This window comes from Gallus gallus, chromosome 2 (genome assembly GCF_016699485.2).
Source record: "Gallus gallus isolate bGalGal1 chromosome 2, bGalGal1.mat.broiler.GRCg7b, whole genome shotgun sequence".
NCBI classification, from domain to species: Eukaryota; Metazoa; Chordata; class Aves; order Galliformes; family Phasianidae; genus Gallus; species Gallus gallus.
In genome coordinates this window covers 65,429,510-65,443,546 of record NC_052533.1, presented here as the reverse complement: position 1 = coordinate 65,443,546, position 14,037 = coordinate 65,429,510, and the positions used below count along the sequence as shown (strand labels likewise).

Genomic DNA, 14,037 nt, shown 5'->3' with positions numbered 1-14,037 from the left:
TAGCTGGTCGCATCTTACACAAGTGCTGTCTCCCTCACCTAGCACTGCAAAGGTCAGGCTCTGGCACTCACTACAGCCAGAGACCTGAACACTAGCTTCTCTGCATATATTTACTTGCAGAGAAATATAATACATATGACAACAAAGACCAATAGTTTGAGGAGGATTTGTATTTAGATTTTCCTATAACTCTGGGCAAGATTGTGCCAGAATACTTTGGAGGGTAATTCACACAAAGGAGCTGTGAAACAGAAGAGTGTTAGTACAGATGGAGTCTTTGTCATATTTAGCTAGCAACTGTCTCCAGGCTTTTCCAAAAAATGACATTTGGCCTAATGATTTCTGGGTGAATTTTTGAAGGAGGAGTAAAAACTTTGCTAAATTTTAAGCTTTTGTTCAAAATTACTGGAGCTACTATTACTAGAGCTATTTAATTAGTTAGATTCCGACATAGAGAGAAATAAATGAAAAATGTTTTATATTTTGTTACAGAAGAAACTTTACCTGGAATCACAAGCTGAAACAGAACTTTTGTAAAAGGGAAATGCTAAGTTCTAATTTCAATATAGAACTGTTTTAAGTTCTTTAAATTAACAGGCAAGTGCAAACAAACTCATAATGGAGCATGTCGAACAACTGCTGAGGCTACCTATAGAAAAAAAAAGACTTTTTAAAATTTAATTTGTATAACTTGAGGTGTGGGTGAAGCTATATAGGGATGAGTTCTTTCATGAGCAAGGGAAGTGCTAAGATAGCTGGCTTCTCTATTGGTTTCAGTCCCTAAAAGCCCATACCATAGTAACATAACTATGCCATAGTGTTAATATGATTGGATTTGCCACCTTGCTGCTGATTTCCACTACATTTTAGGGAACTCTGTGAACTCGGTCCTTCTGTTAAATTTATTTGAAATCATTTATAGTCATTAGAGAGACTCTAACAGAAAATATCACATAAGGTATCATTTATCAGGCTACCAAAAATAAGCGCTCTTTCATTTTCCAAGTAAATAATTTCCTTTTAAGAGTGAACGTTATGTTACATGTCTATACAACTGATAGAAACATAACCAGTTGGTGTAAAAGTTAATTTTCTGCCATGTAGACAAATCGTTAAGATTCAATCAGGTGATCTCATGTCAAGAAGATCTGATAAAGTCAGGATGCTTCGTAAGAAACCATCTCAGATAAAATGCAGTAGCTGACAGTCTGTGTATTCTCAGCTATGCAAATGTAAATAAAATAAATTATGTTTTAAATCTTTTAAAATAAAAATAAAATTGTTGTGACAGTTACACAATATTTCCAGATTAAAATAACAATTTATTAATGACTAATGGGGTTTCTCCCTCTCACCGCTATAGTGACAAATTTAGATGAATATGAACAAGCTTATTTTAAAAGTTCATTGGGGGGGGGGGGGGGGGAAGAGCATATAATGTATTTCTTTCTCAATTTTGCTCAGACCTAACATATAGATTGCCAATTGTTTAGTGATGTCTTCTTTTGAATGCATTTATTTTAAATTGTTGAGATCCTGCTTAAAGTACTTAATTATTTTGTTCAGAAGCTCATGTGTGTTTAATGATGTGGATGAAAGACTTAAAATTTGGCAGCAAAATAGCCTCTCTGTCAGGGATGAGCCTTTTGTAATCTCCCTGATGAACTACCACAATGATAAGTGAAACCCATTCTTTGCACATGTTCAGAAATGCCTGGTCACAGTTTGGTATCTATGATCTCTTCAGAGTCTTTCCTCACCAAGATGCTCAGCTGGACAGTCCTTGCTGCTGCTCCTCTAGATTGCTGTAGGAGCAGGCACTGGAGTTGAACACAGGAAGACCCTTCTTCATAGTCTCAGTGTTCTTCTATTGCCACATCAGTACTGGAGAAATAATCTGTAGAAAATGTAGAAAGACAAGGAAAACAATGTCTGAAACGCAAAATGTAGCAAAAGTTTGGACTTGGGGGATTTGGGTAGATCTTGGGAACTGGGAAACATTGTTATTGGCAAATTTAGAAAAGGAAATCAGCTTCAAGAAAGGAAGATTTGGGGCTAGGGTAGGAAGGGAATGGGAAATTTGAAACAGAAAGTTGAAGGAGACCCTGAGATAAACTACATGAAGAAACTGAAACAAGAGTTCTGGTTTGGAGTATGAAAGACTGGGAGATGGCGAGGAATCAGACAAAAAGCTGCTGGCAATTGATAGTGGGACTGGGAGAAGAGATTAATTATGCATGTCTTTGAAGAGAATTAAACAGAACTGGGCGCAGGGAACAAGGGCAGCCTGGGAATGGCAGAGCATACTCACCAGGGTTGTGAGCCACTGCTGAAAACTGATTAGAACAGGAGGGGAGGAGTGAGGAGGCTGGAATGTGAGAAGAATCTTGAAACTGAAGACACACATTAGTTGACAAGAAGTTAATGACAGAGAGACTGTCTTAGTCTGAAAAGGAAAGAGAGATGACTGGCAAGACAGATTTGAGGGGGATGGGGATCCAGTTGTGGTGAACAGAGGAAAATTCTCTGCCTAACTCAGAACACCCTGGCAGTGATTGGACCTGAACCCACGTTTCTTGACTGTTAACATTCTTCTGCTGTCAGCAAGCACTTGTGAAAAACAGTAGTGGACTTAGGAGCACAGTGCCACTGAAAAGGATGAAGTTGTTTTCTCCTGTCTGTGGTTGTCCTTTGCTTGCCTCAGCACAAAGGATTATGGACCCACAAGAAGAGGTGGTGCAGTTCACAGGTCCTAACAGGCACTGGATACAATTTTGCAAGGGGCAGTTTTCAGTAAGATCAGCAAGCTGGTCTAATATATGGTGTTGCTACAAGGTTACTTCTGCCAAGGAAAGTTAAAAGGGCTGCAGAGACAGATGGGACTGCAGGGAACACCGCAAGTCCCAACTTTTTTTAACTGTTTGGTCCTAGATCTTCTTAGACCAACCCTGAAATTATGCCCTCTTTAGTCTCTACTTGTCAATCATATGGAGGTGGACATCTTACTACTACTAACTGCTACTCAATGTCAGCAATCTCATTTCTCTCTAATATATATCTCTGCTAAAGACTGTTAATAGTACAATCCGTAGGGTGCTACATTTCTTGGAGTTTTGTTTGCTTGTTTATTTCTCTAGAAAACTGAAAATGAAAAGGCCTGTGCTAAATAAGCATTCTGAGATGAAGGAAAGCTACTATTAAAGTTGCCTTTCAGAAAAAAAGAAGAAAAACAAAACCAACCAACAATATGTCATTGGATAACTAAAGTCAGTATCATAATGCCCATAGAAGTGTCCAATGAAGGCAACTTAGAGTTCCTAACTTCGCAAAATTTCACAATTTTTAAAAATGTTTTCTGTACATGCGTAGTAATATACATGGTGTTTTGAGTATCAGCTTAAATATACTCAAGAATCTGAGAAGGGAGAAAGAGGACAAGTAAATGTACAATTGCTGAAAGACAGTGAAATGAAAGACAATTACATCATACAGTTTTCCTGCAATAAAACTAAACTCACCGGGTATTCTTGAATAATCTCTTGAGGTTGCTTTTTGGCACCTGCAAAGCTAGAAGAACTCTCAAACTCTTTGTATTGCATTAATTATGGTGTCTCTGTACATTACAAATAATGCCACAATACTTTTTATTATTGTTATTATTATTATTTACCGCTTAGAAGGCAAAAGGGAAAAGTCAGTACTAATCAACTTATTTAAAAAATACATATATTTACCTGAAATTCCTTGTATGGAGTTCAAGTGGCTGTGCTTAGAATTTGTTTGGGTTGTATAAATGTTAGTATTTATTTTTAATAGTTGACAAAAGAAAATGCTAAAGACTTGCAAAAACAAACAAACAAACAAACAAACAAAAAAACAGAATAACTGTGTTTTCATAGGAAGTGGGCTTTGGTTTGGTAATTGAAAAGAAAATCAACAAACTCAGGGAAGAAACATTTCATTTGTACAGGCGTATCTACTTCAAGATTTTGTATATGCATCTAGTCAATTTGACTGAAGCAGAGGGGCAGCTGCGTTTATAGAACTGACCTGAGAATTATCAGGTTGGTAGTACTGATAGAACAGATCCACTTTCTCCAAAAGGCTTGATAGGTGGTGGTACCACAGCCTGGCTCATGTCAGAAGACTGGACCAGCTATCTGCACAAATAAGTTGGTTCCAACATATTTGCCTCCCTTGATATCACCAAAGCCATGCAGACTGATGAGTAGGATGATTCCAATTTGAACCTTCAAGAGTATGATGGAATGATTTTGAGCTGCTTGTATGGCTTATTTTTTCCCACTTTGCTCCAAATAAAAGATAGTTGTGTTCATGTCCTCAAAGAATTTTGTAGATTATAAGAAATCATTTTTATGGATAACTATGGTTTAGTTTCAATTTCCAGAGCCAAAAATCAACTAGATGAACGGGAGGTAGGAGGCTCTAGATCTTGGTGATATTTCATTCTTAAGATACAATGATGAGATTGATTCAAACTTTGTTGCTAGCACTGGCTTCCATCAGAAAAGTTATATCTTACAACTTAGCCAGGATTATCACTTAGCATCCCTTTCCATCAGAGCATTGTGCTGGTGTACTAATTGAGGAAGATGCTCATTTTGTTGCGATTTTGAAACCAATACAATATATGAATATATTTGTTATATATACGTTTATATATATATATGTTTATGTAATCGGTATGGCCTATATATTTTATAATACTGGCTTCATATGTTTATTTTGTGACAGAGGATCACTGAAACTGAATGTGTATTGATCAAAAGAACATCCTCTAAATTATTATTACAGAAGCCTACAGCAAAAGCAGCCAAAACAAATTTGTGGAAGTTGTAAAGCGCTTTGGCCAGAGTCAGACTTACTGTAGATAAGGAGGAGAACCATAGAATCGTAGATACCTAGAATGGCTTGTTTTGAAAGGATCTTAAAGATCGTGCAGTTCCAACCCCTTGCTGTGGGCAGTGTTTCTACTTGCCAGATCAGACTGCCCAGGGTCCCATCCAACCTATCCTTGAACACCTCCAGGAATGGGCCATCTGCTTCTCTGGGCAATCTATTCCAGTGCCTCACCACCCTCTGAGTAAGAATTTTTATCCTAATATCTAACCTAAATCTTCCCATTTTTAATTTAAAGCCATTTCCTTTTGTCCTATCTCTAACAGATCATGCAAAAAGTCTATCTTCCTCTTGTTTATAAGTTCCTTTTAAGTACTGGAAAGCTGCAATGAGGTCTCCTCAGACCTTTCTCTTCTCCAGACTGAACAAGACCAACTCCCTCATCTTTTCTTCATAGGATAAGTGTTCCTGACCATCTTCATGACCTTCTCTGGATGCAAGTACTTAACATCAGTCTGCACAGAATGTCAGTCTTACTTGAGGCCCACTGAAAATATAGTGGAACTGTCTGTGAATGCCATTAAGTTTTAGAAGATTGCTTCTTTCACTAGTGTGGTTGCTTCAAGAGTGTGAGATTCCACTTAATTAGAAGAAAAAAACTTTCCTTTGACACATTTGAAAGACTTGCTGAGTTCCAATCTAGGAGTACATTCTGTGGATACTGCTGCTTCACTGAATGAGTTAGCCGAGTCTCTGGGGAAGGTATCAAAAAAATGTACAGACTTTTTTTGCCAAGTGTCATTATTTTCTGTGAACACATTATCTTGTGAAATAGTTTGAATGTGTCACCAAACATTGTGCACACCTTCACTTGTAGAATATGTCTAAAAAGAAAGGAAAGATCAACAATATATCTCCAAAGAGCAAATTCGACATTATTCACACTCTGAAAAACAAGAAATACCAATGCTCTTTGGCTTACATGTTTAGCACCTTGGTAGTGTGGACACTACAACTGTAGAGATAACAAGGATATAAAAAAGGTGTGAGAGGAATCTTAGCTACAAATTATCTGTAGCAGAATGGACTTGAAAGGGATTTTTCAACAATGAATTCTTCAGTTAGGTTTGTAAAAAGAGTAACAGATTTCTCCTCTAAACTACTTGGACTTATAAAACTAAGACATGCTTTCTGAGTGAAAACATCTACTGTAGCGGCAGAATGGGTTTACACGGCATTGTTGGTGAATCCTAAAGAGTAACAGTGTCTCTGGACTTTTATGGACTATACTCCTGAGATCAAAACAAAAGTCACTTCCTGTTTAAGATGCTGCAGTCTGAAGTGAATAGGAAGAAAGTATCTGAGCTGGGAAAAAAAAAAAAAAAAAAAAAAAAAAAGTTTTGTTCTGTGTAGAATCCAAGAATTGGAATTTCATTTAGAAGGGAAAAGTACTAAGTGAATTTCTTGCCATTTAAATAAGAATAACAGCCAGCTGCGAAAGCCAGGAAACAAGTAGTGCCTTAAGGAACACATAAGGCCCTCAAAATTTAGGAAAACTCTATTCACAGTGAGATTTGACTGGGACCGTTTGTTGAAACAGAAGTCAAACTGACCAGTCTTAACTCTTTTTAAAACCCGTAACTACTACCGTCAACAGGCAAAGAAGCAATACCCAAAAAAACTTTCATTCAAGGATCCATTCATTTGATCCAACAGCATGCAGGAGAAAAGAGGTAACAGCAAATTTAAACAAACTCTGAATCTAGATTGCAGAATTTGTTTCACAAATGTCAGGGACTCAGGGCTAGCACCAAGGAAGTCATAACCAGAAGGAATATTGAAAATGAAAGCCTCAAGAAATGACAAGAATGATCATGAAGTTGACTTGCTGATCTGTCAGATTTTGTGTAAACTACTCGAATACCATTAACAATAAACCAAGTATTTTAATCTCTTACCAACCTTTACCTTGCTGGTCACTTAGCAATGAGAACTAGAAATTCTATCAATGATTAGTATAATTTTCCTTTTCTTCAGGGATGGGGTTTATTTTTCTAAAATAGTATACACGTGGAGAATCTTTATTTCTGTTTTTATTTCCCCAAAGCATTTATAATTGTCTAACAAGACTTAAATAGAAATTGGATTTCTTCAGGAAGCCTGAATCAGCAGAGCATTAGTTTACATGTTGAAGACTATTTATAGTGGAGGGGAAAATCTGCACATGTGCATAGATGTCATGCTTTAAAGTTTATGTTCCACTGAAAAGAAAAAAATATTTTCTTTAAAATACTAACATGTCAAACAAAATTCTTACATTAGGCAGCTCTTCAAAACCCAAGGATCCTAACACTTTTCTAAATGCAAACACTCCTTTGAATATTTTTCATTGTATCAGGAATAGCATAGAGAATGGATATTAATCTTCACCTTTGTAAATTTCCTTCGTCCCCTGAGATTCCAAATCAGCTGACATGTTTGAAAATTCTCCTTACTAGTTGCACAGAAAATAAACCTACTTAACACTGACATACCTTATTCACTGCTATATTTTCATCATAAGGAATGTAATTGTCTTTTATGTTACTGAAAAAATACCCATGATTAAAGCTAGCAAAGACTTCTCTGAAACAGAATAAATAATAAGGTGGAAAGAGAACTTTGAAAAAAAAAATTATCTTCACTATTGCATTATTTCATCTCTGTCGAGGACATATTTACAGCTGTTCTCCTCTTCAGCTTTCTGTAAGTAAAGTAGTATTATATTTCCCGATGTCACATCTTCATGATAACACCAAGCACATATTTTAACAGACCTTAGAATGTCAGATAAATCTGAAATTATTGTAGCCAATTCTGTTTCATTCATGTGCCTCTGTTTATTTTATTTTTGCCAGATATTGTTTTCTTCTTACACAATGTAATAGGAATGTGGCTGTAACAAACGTGGGTGTGCCTTTGAATATTTTTTCAAGCTGTATTTGGATCTGTCCTTAATATAATATCTCTGTACTATATGAAAGGTACTGAACATAACTGACCTTCACCTTCCATTTCTGCTAGGTGACAGAAGCATACATCCGAACACCCAAACTGACCTTCTGTGGATGAGATATTCCCCTAACTTTCATTGATATCCCCACTGGTTTTTAAACTCACCCATGTAAGTTGGATTATTTGACCCGAGATACTCTTTCAGAGTTGATTGTGTCAGTTATTAGAGGTTGCCAGTCCTTGGGTCTGGAGTGGTGGGGAGTTGTGAGAAGCCATTTGGTGACTGTCAACATCACTATGTTATTCCTGTCTATCCCTATGTATTGGATTGGTTCCAATTGGACCTTAACCAAAATTAAACGAAATATGTGCTTAGGCTCTTTGGTGTTTCTAAAATCCACTTTTTTTTTTTTCTCATGCTTTATTCCAACCACTAAATAAACATTCCTTCTTTTGTGGGAGCTGCTTGTCAGTATTAGAAGAAAAACAGGTGCCTGAAACCAGTCAGATCTACAGGATGATAGGCATTAGTACATACAAGATAACACTTGCCTCCTAACAAAAAGTAAAAGAAGAGCAAGATTGCACACAAACACAAGCCTAGGATCAGACAAGTCAGGAGCCATAGGTGATGTCAGTCTTGTAACACTGAAAACAAAATGTCAGGATTCTGGTAAAAAATAATGGTGATTCCACTGTCTGCTCTGAAACTTAGAACTCTACAAAAAAAATTAAATAAAATCCTTTTGAGTTTATTTCCTTTTGAATACAGTACATTCTTTGCCCAACAGTAAAGTAGTAAAATTATATTTGCTGACATTTAGAAGCTTCTTTATAAAACTTTGACCCTTGGAAGTCAGTGAGATTTTTATCACCTGACTTATGGAATAAAAAAATGTTAAAAAAAAAAAAATCTGTTTCCTTTTACTACATAAAACTTACCAACAATTTCCTTCAGTACATTCCAAGTGCACTCAAGAGCTACCAAGTAAATAGGATTTGGAGTAGACCCTGGGCCCTCAGCTTCTCCTGTTTCATGCAGAAGCAGGAAAATTTCTTCTGTGACACCATCTTCAGTTTTCTTGATGTGTTCCACATGACAAATTCTTTGAATACAGACTGGAAGATGAACAGCCACTGTTCTCTGGTCCGGACTTAGACACTTTCAATAGAAATAAAACAGACTTGTGATACTTTTGTAATATATTTTTGATGGTCGACAAGTCTTTTTCCTTGCAATTCTGCAAAGCTGTTAATAAGGACATTCCATTGGGAACTGGCAGTGTTCCAGCCTTTGTAGTTGTAGAAAATCCATATACAAAATAATATTTGGTAGTTCTGAGGTCTTTTACAGGTATTACTCTTAAGTCTTTGTCTCATGTGAACTTTGAACTAGCTCACTCAGGTTAATTAAAGCAGCCTTTGTAGGTAAAATTACACCAACAATTGCAGTACTGTTATTCAAATTTTCAAAAATATACTTCTTCTCCAGTGTGTGTATTATGTTGAAAGCTCATAATACTATGATGTCATATGTAAAGATAGTATCTCCTACACTCACTTGGGATGACCTGTATAACTAACTCATAACCATGCTATTTGTAAGCAATGGAATCATCCCATATTTATTTTATGAAAATCTTTATACTGTGTAGTATTTATGCATGCCTATGCTGATCTGAGATTGTCTTTGGGGAGTGCATTACGTGTTATGTTATACTGTTTTTATTATAAGCAATACAGGTAGTAATGCCTACAGTTAATGTTGCTTGACACTTTCTAGTATAAGATATTTTTATGTTGTTATCTATCTTCACTGAATTTAAGCCATTTGGACTACAATACTTCAGTTTGGATACATGCCTCTTGATGAATTCTTTAAAGGAATATTTTACCTAAAAAGGTTCTGCCTGGGGCTTATCCCCAGAACAATATTCATGAAAAGTATGCTCCTCTTTGAATAGCTTTTGTAGCTTCTCATTATTGGGTTGTGCCAACAGTACAGCTTGATAGAGGCTTAACTCTTTGTGCAAGTACTCACTGGAGTGTCCTCATATCTTGTTTGCTTACTTGTTTTCCTTCCTGCTACACAGTGATCTAATGGCAAAGAATAAAAGGTAGATATAAGGAACACAGTTCCTTCGAAGTACAGAAGTGATCGGTTGTTGAATTTCATTGAGTCAAGGTGACATAAATACACAAACACGGTTGGCATGTAATTAGTTTATTGGTTTGATTAGACGTGGATTTGGACCTTTTTTAAAAGAAAAATTAATATATTGCTGCAACATAAAAGTTGTTATTGCCAAAATAAAAAATGAATACTTTGCCTGTGTTAATTCTTGACCTTCTAGAGAAAAATCATTCCTCATTGTATTGCTGTAGAAAGACTGATAGACATGCATCCATGCCCCCCTTCTAATGCAGTCTTCTTGTGAGGACAGTTAACACAGTCCAAGGTGACATAGAGGCTTGATGGCAAAACAAAGTGTTTACCAGTGAATTACCCTTGTCTATTGACAGCAAAACTTGAATAATGATACCAAAAGATCCCCAGCTACCAGCTGCTACTAATTAACAGAACAAATCCAGTAGAATTCAACCTATCCTAATAGAGGCAAACTTCTGGAACTAGGCCTTTTGTTCCATTGACACCAATCTAAACAACAAGGCTATTGACTGCATGCATGTGCCAGCTTTTGTTAGTGGGGGCTACCTGAAAAGATGAAAATTGCATGAATCTGCAATTTCAGATTCATTAATTCTCAGCTGAAAAAACTCCATCTGTGAACTGACATGAGAGGAGTGGTCAAGGTGCATTAAGATTCCATGTAAAAGGATCATATTGTCAGTCTAGCCCTAGGAAATGAAATAAATTTTGTTTCCAGTGGCAATACTAAATAGGTCTCAAGAAACCACAGCACAGTTTTGATCTTTAGGATCACCATGGCTATTGCTAAAGGTCATTAATTTATCTATGGATCACCAGTCAGATCAGTAAGCCTTATGGACAATTTCAGATAAGGAAAAAAATGAAAGGCATTCAAATAACTTCCTTTTCTACTTTATCGCATTTTTGCTAAGATATATGCTGACAGGAACACAATTCCTCAGAAAGGAATTGTTCAGGAACCAGCACCAAGAAACCACATAACTTCTCCCAGTAAAGATTCCTTACCATTTTCACCCCTTCCTTTACAGAAGACAACATTGTTTTACTTCAGACTACATTGAATTCACAGTCAAATTTATGTCACAGTCGAAGTCTAATGTTGAATCAAGTAAGACACTTTCCCCTCCCTGTACTGGCAGGTTTTTGTTTGTTTGTTTGGTTGGTTGGTTAGTTTTGTTGTTGTTGTTGTTAAAACAGTATTTCTAGCACTAATCCTAACTGATGAGCATCATATTCTTATATATGGCAACGATTTTTGTGAGTTGTAATGATAGAGCAAGGCTACACTACGATGGACCAGATAGGTCTACTTTATTGTGATTACAGAAAGTCTAAGTTTAATCCATTGTCCAGAAAGCCTTCCCATAGACAGTCAAGGGAAATCAAGTAATAGATACCACACTTTCATGTAGGTTGCTCCAAAAGTAATGTCTTGTATTTATTTCCATGGAAACTAGAACAGATACAAAGAAATTTGATAGAGCAAATTCTCAGCTACAAAACACTATTTTTTCAGTGTAGTCTCCACTATCAGCTATGCATTTTTGCCAGCAATGAAGAGGAGCCTGCATACTGTGCTCATAAAAATCTGCACCAGTGGAGATGACCTACAGTCATTGTCGTCAGTGCTGAAAGGCACCACCCACTGCCTCACTGTGCTCACATCCACTGTTTGGTCTCCAGGAACATTCAGCAAGTGTTGATGAATGTCAGTGGGTACAATTTTTTCCGCATGGAGGAATTCAATCACACATCTTTGTTTCATCCATGCTTCCATATCAGATACCATTTTGCCAGACTGCCCCTCTGCTGCCTTCTGTCCCACAGCATCAACATGTAGTGGAATATTGGTGGGAAGGTTCCATCTCTACTACTGTACCGCCAACGTCCGCCTCTGATCCGATGGGCGAACATAATAAAATTTCTTTCAGAGCAGCCATCATAGATCTATATTCCCAGTATTGAGGAGAAGCAAAGAAGCAGGTGATTAGACTTAAGAAGATGATCCCATTCCTGGTTGTTTCTACATTATCTTCTTCAGACAGTGTGTTGCTTCTCTATGAGCTGGAGGAAAGAATGATCTGTGCCTCTCTCTCAGCAGCTGTTGCTGAGACATCACACTATACTTGATATTCTGAGATCACCATGTTAAATTACTCTTCTGGTCATGGGAAAATACGGAATTGAAAGTCGAAACTGAAATATATATACATATAAATAAATATATACGTATATATCCTTGGCCCATTTCAATCTGCAAAAAATTCATCTGTTAGATCAAAAAGTTCACATTATTTATTCTTGATGATGCATTTCTATTACTATAGGAGATAGCTTTCCTCTGCATTTTCCAGTTTTCCTTTCTATAAGAAAAAAAGATGGTCAGGCTTTTTTTTTCCAATCTAAAAGAAAGTTGGTCTTCTAAAACTATCCAAAGGAATAGTCTGTTCTTTCTTGATATCTGTAAATATCCTTATCATAGAGAACAACTTATAACCTGGGAAAATAAATAAATAAATAAATCTCTACAAACAGCTATCAATGTGTCCTGCATGAGCTGTATTGGAATATCTACTTCAATATCTGTAGGGTTCTCTGTATTCACTATGAAAGCACATAATTTTAGCTGCCTCTATTATTCACACATTAATGACTTTAAAACTGTATTTAGTCATGAGAAGATAAATTACAGATTCCAGAGAAAATGAAAGAATTAGTATCTTTTAGACATGGAATCTACATTTACATCAGTTCTCAACCTACTACTTTCTTAGCTTATGGCGTCTATTTTCAAACATTTAAGAGGACATTCTCTAATTTAATTTTTGGTTGATATGGTCTACATAATGATCATTATTTTGACTACGAGAATGAGCACATTTTTACAGCTTATCATTCATTTAAAGAGTTCTACAAGGATGAAATTATTCTTCAGCTTCATTCTATGCTCTCTTACCAGCTCAATTATTAATCCAGAATTTTGTTTTCACAGTTGTTTTACAAAACAGTTCTCATCCACACCAAGAAAAGGAAGTGATGTTCCAGTGATAAGTCAGCACCAGTTTGAATAGAATCAAGGCATTCAGTGAAGTGGCTATTTTTTTTTTCTCTCTGATGTCAATATCAGTGTCTAGGGTCTGTTGGTGACCAATGGAGTAAGCTGAAAGGGACAACAATGTGATCACACAATATAATCCCTCTTCTAGCTTTGCACTTTGGGGGTTTTAAAGATATTTTTTTTTGAAAGTTAGATAATACCTGTATATATGCCTCCAAAACCTGTCATCAGGGGCGTGTAGCAGACAGATATACCAGGGATGTGAAGAGATTTTAGTCTCATCTTCATTACTATTGGCTGTATGGTTCACATAAGGCTGTCTGTCCCTCTGTAATGATGGAAGCTGTTTTATTTAAGATTCCAGAGTCATGCGTTGCAGAACTAGAAAGGCAGGTGGTGACAGTGGCAGAGAAAAGCAGAAAGAGAAAAGCAGGTCCTATAAAGAAAAAGAAAAAGAAAAAGAAAAAGAAAAAGAAAAAGAAAGAGAAAAAGAAAAAGAAAGGAAAAAGAAAGGAAAAAGAAAAAAAAAAGATGCATTTTAACCTAGGAGATTATAATTTAGTCCTACTTCTGTCACGAAGCTTCCATTTTATACTAAACAAGTCATTTAAAACATAGTAATCACAAATACCTTTGATATGTATAATTGGAGACTCAGCTCAAGATGCTGAGCACCAGTCTGGAGTTGCATAAGTATCTACTATTTACATCTGCTACTTATACCAATAAAAACTATATTTTTAACATATAAAGCACTATGTTATCTTAGATACATAAGTACAACCAGGCTTCCTTAATGGAGCAGTAGAAATCAGTGGACATCTGTGACAATTTTGACTTTAATTGCATGTCTCCATTCTATATGATACGATAACAATACAAACCCATTTCATGGGCAGGTTGTGAAGAAAAAATATATATATGTTTGTTCACAAAAAATGTTACATCATTG

The 14,037-nt window shown here is 36.2% G+C and overlaps 1 long non-coding RNA gene across 1 annotated transcript in view; it reads left to right on the top strand.

Moving 5' to 3' along the window:
* The window catches only part of LOC112531764, a 165,432-nt gene extending 151,935 nt beyond the window's left edge, over window positions 1-13,497 (top strand). Inside the window, exon 5 of the long non-coding RNA XR_005857824.2 lies at window positions 7,924-13,497. This is a non-coding gene — a long non-coding RNA (uncharacterized LOC112531764). The remainder of the gene's footprint in view (window positions 1-7,923) is intronic.
* The last annotated feature ends 540 nt before the right edge of the window (window positions 13,498-14,037 follow it).